Below are 7,752 nucleotides of genomic sequence, written 5' to 3'. Positions count from 1 at the left end.
TTGTATCACTTTTGTGCAATGAAAATCCTAGCTATTAGAGGAAAAGAAAGACATAATCTTTTCACAAAGAGCAAAGAGCACACTGTAAATGCACTTTCCTAAATCAAGCCAAACAGACTGTCTATATGCAAATGCACATGCATGTATTTGTTTTAGACTTTCTTAGTATTGATGCTAACAATAAAGTTGATGTACAAATCTGAATTTCTTTTCAAGCGACAAATATAAACAAGTTCTTTTCGAAATCAAAAGATAGAGACGATTACGACACTTTACGATTTTGAAATGAATATTCGTTTTTGACACTAGAAAATCACAAATTCAGACCAAAGGCAATAGTAAAAGTATAATCGACCATCAACAGCAATCAAACTTTCTCCTATGATCGAAATCGACACTTGCGACAGATCTAAATCAAAGGACGACAGTACAACTATTCTACTTTTGTAATGGAAAACTGTAAACGACTCAACAAACGCACAAAAACATCTACGGTTCTTTTGTACAAAGGAGGCGGAATAACAACAAGGAAAAGGGGTTTTGAACAGACATATACTGATCACAGGCAGCAAAATTCAGAGATAGAACTGGAGAGAATGAAGCACAAGAACCTCAGCTGCACAGGGCTAGTCTGATCAGCGCACCTGTAACATAGAGAAACTGGATTGCAGCACAGGTTGCCCTTTTGGGAAGTGCGCTGAAATTCAGGATCTCTTAACAGTACCTGCACTGGGCCAGAAACCAGAATCTGTCCGGGTTCTGGGTCACAGTTTGCAGTTCAGTCTTTGGTTTTTGGCCGAGTAAAAGCGATCAGTAATGCACAATCAGGGGTAGATCTAAGGAGGGTCTAAGAGCTATCACAAGGGCAATCAGATAGTTTGCGAATCAGCTGTTCAAATCATAAACAAATCCAGTGAATGGAATGAAGCAGCAGATGTCTACTTTGCATTTGTTATGGTAAATGGAGTTCGAATGCTACTTATAAGTTTATGAAACAAACAACAAAGAGATACAAAAACAAACTAATTAGACATAGTCCCCAGTGGAGTCTCCATTTTTTTACTGGGAAAAGTGTCAATTTAGAATTGCTCTATCCCACTAAGGTGTGATAGTTGCCTTTGAAACAAACAGAGAAAACTACTTTTGTATTTTCTTTATGAACTATAGATAGAGAGGAATAGAAAGAACCAACCTGTGTCTTGCGCTAATCCTTTGATCCAATCCCTCTCTTCTTTGACAGCTTCCAGCTACCTGCTCCCTTACTTGCCCAGCTTCACCAAGTACCTGTAAGATCACAGAAGAAGAACACTATACAAAGACGTGGATCTATATTCATAAAAAACTTAGGATCAGATTTAAGTTAAGCATACAAATGTAACAAGCATCAATGATACAAAAGCATGGAGGAAAAACTCAAATAGTTTTTATTGATAAACAAGAAGATCCAGGAGGAGTTACAATCGATGGTTCTTGACCCAACATCAACCTCCCAGCAAAGAAGCCCCTCTTCACCTCCAACAAAGCATAAATCACCCAAAACTCTGATGTTTGGCTCAAAACCAACAACAATTCCTTACATTGTGCAAAATTCCAGCCTCTGGATCTCTGGGATGAGGGATCCATATATAGATATGTGTAAGGAGGATGAGTCAGCTTGTGATTTGATTAGTGTCTTCTCTCTGTCAGTTCTTGCTTCCACTTGGAGACTGAAGGCCTCTTACTCATCCTTGGTCGAATTCAGTGAGGCAAGTGTCATAGGAGAAGATTTTGGAAGCTTCCATTGCCTCTCCACCTCGCGGAATGACACTGCCATTTGTCATTTCTCGCCCAACGCACCCTCATAGTGCATTTAGGTGCGTTGCAATGCACCTAGCCAGTGTATTTAGGTGCAATGCAAAACACCTAGCCAGTGGAGCAGCTGAAATGATCCTGTTTTGACTTATTCTGAGCAGTTTCTGGTGGAGAACTTCTGGGAGAAGATGTAATTTGTTAACCTTGTTCCTTTAGGAGTTAGAACAACACTTTTAGGGACTTAGGAGCCCTTGGTTGATGGACATTTCATGCTTGGAGTTGTAAGGCACAAAAATTTCTATAACATACAAAACCTTCTAGAACTATTCAAGCATTGAGGACAACACGTTTTTGAAGGAGAGGGGCATGTTAGGTCCCTATAATACTAGTGATTCCCCCACTACTATTGTCACTGTAGCCCTTATTGTTATTACTGTGCCCCTATTTTTCTCATAGTGTTATTAGTGTGCCCTATAGAAGCCCACTATTATTATTGTTGTGCCCTTATATTATTATCGTTATGTCTGCTTTGATTATATTGTGACCCCTTAGACTCCTATATATAGAAAGAAGGTTTAGTCATTTGTATCATCAAATAATTGTTTATTTGTATAATGGAAAGGAGGTTTCCCCCTCAAAGAGGTTGATTTTGAAGTCGTTGTTCTATTTTTTCTATCTTTTTGTTAGTTGGTTCATAACACTATCTTTCTACCATAAATTCATACTCCTTCAAATTTACACATGAATATTTGTAATTTTCATGCAGTTATTAAATGCATAGTCTAATACAACAAGAATGTCATTTAAGGAAAATTTTAGCAGCCAAATTTCGCAATTGGGCTATTTTTTAGACATTTTGTGAAAACAATATTCTCCAATTTGTTTAAAAATCATCTATTTTTTACATATATATGATGAAATGGATATTCACCAAAACATTACCAATTTTAATTGTAAAGTACATGTCTTTTATTGAATTTTTGCCAACATTATATACATATTATTTTTTCAAACCAGAATAGTTGCCTACAATACTATGTATAGGAAAATATTTAAATCCTTAAAAAATAGCCTAGGACTCATTTGTTTCACAACAACTGTATGTATAGTTCTTCTTCACTACGATTATTCTACCTTGGTTGCATCTTTCTATTTTATGTTCTCACCCACTTTTATTCTAGTTTCGAGGGTTGGTTCTTGCTAACACTCCCTATTCAAACCCTTAACCAATGTCTTATGTCATGATGTCTATAGATTTCTTGAAAAAAAATAGTCCATATACACACATATACAATTTTTTTCATTGAAAATAGGTTAGAAACATTCGTCCATTCATTTAGTTAAAACATAGAGGGAAACATTAAGAGCCACACTTAGATTTCTTACTTAGAACCACTCATAGCTCTAAACTACATACTGAATGAATTTAACGTAGATTAATTTCTAGGTTGTCATATATATTTATGTAGGAAATCCTTGAAAATATATAAGGATTTCGCGTTTCACGAAACCATGAACAACAAATTTTAGCAGTTCTCCCTGATCACTACTACTTTCTATTAAAATAAAAAATTAGTAGTTCTTTTACAATTCACACCTCCTTGACCGTTAACATTTTTCTACTAATTTATATTTACAGGTACAATATTTCTCTCTCGTTTTCCTTTCATTAATTTAGTCTTCGTTTAACTTCCATGGTCCCATTTAAATTAGTTCCACTCCATGAAATTTATATCTAGCCATGAATTTTCTTGGTGGTCTATGCAACCAATAGTCTGGAATTATGGTAAAAGGTGGATGATTCTTCTTTTGTTCTTATCCTTCCCTAGGCATAATTTATTCCAATTGTTTTCCTAATAGTTAAGAGTCTAGTCTCACATGATAACCTTTAATGTATTTTCAAGAATGATAACACAAAAAATCATTTTTTAAAATAACTATTTACATTATTACATCATATTACTTACTTTTCGCACCTTCACTTTCAGCCACATGTTTGATAAAAGCCATAAAAATAAATTTCCAAGGGGTATTCGAGTCACTTATACATTTAATATTATATTGTTACCTGTACTTGGTTCTATAAGTATATATCTTCTTTCCTTTGAAAGGCATATCTTTAATTTACCTCGAAGACCTCGCTTATTCTTGTTTCATGATATCGTTAGCTAGTTTAATGTTCTTACTTTACACTACTCTTATGTAATTTTTCATATTATTTTACCCTATGGTACGTAACTTGCTTTTGAAACTATGGGTATAAGAATGTAGCAAATGCCCCTTCCCATAATGGCGCATGATTATGTTTACGTAGGTGATACATCCGTTGTGTTTTGAGTGTGTATTGGACCCCTTCTGCATGATGCTTTCGTGCTTGAATTTAACATTTGGTTATGGCCTTGCCTTGGCTTCATTTAGGATTGAGTTATAATATAATTGGGTTCCTATACATGCATTCCTAGACATTTAACTTAAATAATGACTCAAACTATATGTGAGCTATATCAATGCTAATGTGCATGTGAAAGCTATAACGTGCACTGATAAAATGGCGAAACCTCACCCCTTCTCATGTTAACTAGCAAAGGATAAATGATGGTGACTAGGGGTGAGAATATAATGGTTGTTAGATCTTCTCTGAGGCATTTAGGGTAGCTACCCCCATTCCCTTGCCCATGGCAGCATTCCCTCATGGAGCTCTACTTTTGTACCTCTATAAACCCTCAGTGATAAAAACAAAAAAAACTTGTTATAATGGCCTTCAAGAATCATTTTTGTTAGCCTACCTACAAGTATTCCTCTTTATGTTGCATTGCCAAGCTTATTTCATTTTATTTATCTCTTTTACCTTTATGTGATGGACATTTCCTTCCTAAATCTCTACATTTCATAATAACTATTTTCCATGGTTTCCTTAGGACATTGACCTTGGTTTTCTCATTCTTTTTTTTTGGTCAAGTAAGAATGGATCCTTATATTAACCGTACAAGTACATTACATATGTTACACGTCTTTGCAAGTGCAAAGACCCAAACAAGAACCAGCCTGTTGTGGGAATGCCATCAACAGGAAAAACAAACACCAGGATCAAAACAAGTCTCACGGATTTCCAAAAACTTTTAAACAAGAAGGAGTGTTAAACATCCAAGGGCTCTTTGTCATCCACTGACAACTTTAGAGCTTCCGCTAATATAACAGAACCCTCCAAAAAGTTGCAGAGTTCCACTAAACTTCCACTAATCGAGACCTGATGGTAACACAAACCACAATTTAAAAATTTTGAAATCTGCCCCACTAAAGAAAAATCAGTACTTCTTCACCGTTGATCTATCCAAGATCGAAAGGTCACAATAGTTCCTGACTTCGAAACATGCTCCTCATCTATCAACCATCGATCTCGCTTCACCAGATCTAACGGATCACACGTATAATGGCCAATTAACTTGTGCACTTCAAATCCACCCGAAAAGCGGTTCCCCTCTCTCAGCTCGTTGATACGTGTCACTGAGGGAGTGGAATCGGAGCCAACTGGGAAATACCATTTACAGATTTTCCTCCACACGAATTCCACTTATGGGTTTCCCAACCTGTTTCTACTAATCTAGACCTGACGGTCACTCAAACCAAAGTTTTAAAAAAGTTTGAAATCTACCCTTCTAAAGAAGTGTTGGCACTTCTACACTGTTGATCTATTCAAGATCCAATGGTCACAACACTTCCCGACTTCGAAACTTTCTCCTTGTGTGTCAACTGTCAATCTCGCTCCACCAGTTCTAACGACTCACACCTATTTTGGTCAGTTAACTTGCACACTCCGAATCTGCTCGAAAAGTTGTTTCCCTCTCTCATCTCGTTGTTACATGTCACTGTGTGTATGGAATCAGAGCCAATGGGGAATTACTACTTACGGCCTTTCCTCTGCCCGAAGTCCACTTGTGGATTTCTCCAACCCAATTCTTCTCATTAATTGTCGGGTAACTCCCTCGCCTAAACACCATCTATCTAACTCAACCAAGATCTATCGGTCCAAAATCAATCTCCATGCCACTTCGTCCTTGGTCTTCCTCCACTGATCTCAACCATCTGTTCAAATCCATTAGAATATTGATGCAAATAAAATCTATGGACTGTTGCCAATCAACAAGAAAGCAATTTAAGCATCCATGTACTCCCTCCTGTCTCCTGAACGTCATCGATCTAGCTTGTCAATCCATCGATCCCTATCTTTGGCAGCTTGACAGAGACAATCCTCTAATAGTTTTCCTGGGGTTATCAGCTCCCAAACGAGCCGAGTGTCCCTTTCCTTACTAATCACTCCTTCATTCGCGAGACAATCAGCTAACATATTAGATTTTGTTTTCACATGGACAAAGTTCATAGTTTTTAAAGTTTGCAGGTGGGTATAAATACAAAGAAAGAATTGCGATAGCCTCTAATGCTTTGACACTTTATCTGGTGCCGTACCATTTCATATTTTCTTAGCTGCTCTAATAATCAATTCCAAATCTGCTTCAATGATGACATTGTGTAAATTTGAGTCCACCATGATTTCCAGGCATTGCTCTAAGGCCATGAGTTCTGCCATGTTATTAGTGGCCTTCCCTAAGTGGCCATGACAGATCTCCTTTATTTGTCCCTATTCATCTCTTATAACACCCCCAAAACCAGCTAACCCTGGGTTGCCCTTAGATGCTTCGTCTATATTTACTTTTAAGAAACCATGTGGAGGAGGCTTCCAAATATTTACATCTACATTTATTTGGCTCACACCCTTAATTATTCCCTGTGGGCCATAGACTGGAGACCCAAATGTAGTAGTATACACGCATCTTGGGGAAGAGGAGGGTCCTTGGGAAGTTTCCACAACAAGCTTCTGACTATATCTTTGAGCTGCTTTAAAATTTGATCAATTATGTGCTGGGGCTTGCTTGCTTTGTTCTTTAAGATCCTACTATTACCTTCTTTCCAAACATTCCAGATAACAAAGCCTGGAACCAGAGTCCAGGTTTTATTGATGATTTCATTCCCTGAGAATTTCTTCCTCCAATTCTTCAAAGTGTTGGAGATGTTGAGTCTATCCCTATGAGTGTGCCTAAAGATTGAAGCCACCAATTCCCACATGGTAGAGGTGAAAAGGCAGAGGTTGAGAGGTGATCCATCATCTCCTCTTGGAGGTCACAGAGGTAACATTTGGATGGGCCAATGAAGCCTTTTTTCAGGAGATTCTCCCAAGTTAAAATTTTCGTTTGATGAACTAGCCAAATGAATAGCTTTATTTTCATCCAGTGGGGGCTCTGCCAAAGATTCTTCCATACTTGATCAAGGTTTTGGTAGTTAAACCCTGTTACTACCTGTTTAGCTTCTTTGAGGTTGAAGTTTCCTTCGGTGTTCCTTCCGCATCTTAGTTGGTCAAGCAAGGAGGATACCAAAATCCTCTTATGTTGTAGATCCTGAGCAAGAGAGTCTGCTTGGGCCTTCAGAGGGCTCTCTTCACTATGGCCTAAATCCTTCCAAATTCTCCATTTTCCATTGTTCCTTACCTAGTCCCAGAAGTTATTTACCATGAGTAGACCTTTGTTTTAGATTTTAAGCTTCTGTGGAAGTTTTTTGTGTCATGATCCGGATTATCCACAGTTTCTAGTTCATTCTGCCAATGTTTCAAACCCCAAAGGGGGTCCATCATCAGGACAAATCAGAAAGAATATGAATGAAAGACTATTGAGAGAAGAGAGCCTTGTGACGTGGATATAAATAAACCAAGAACCCTAATTTTATAAAGGCCGACACATGATTTATTATTTTTATTAATTATTATTTTATTTTTATTTATTATTTTCCTTTTTATAATAATTTTATAAAAATTTTATAAAATCTTTATAAAATTCTATTTATAAAAGTTTTATAAAAACTTTAATTAATTATTTAATTATTCATTATTAGTTTAGGTTTAATTATTTTAAT

This window comes from Pinus tabuliformis, chromosome 3_2 (genome assembly GCF_031772625.1).
Source record: "Pinus tabuliformis cultivar Carrire ecotype Pingquan chromosome 3_2, CPIR1, whole genome shotgun sequence".
Taxonomy (NCBI): Eukaryota; Viridiplantae; Streptophyta; class Pinopsida; order Pinales; family Pinaceae; genus Pinus; species Pinus tabuliformis.
Note: the sequence above shows the minus strand (reverse complement) of the source record.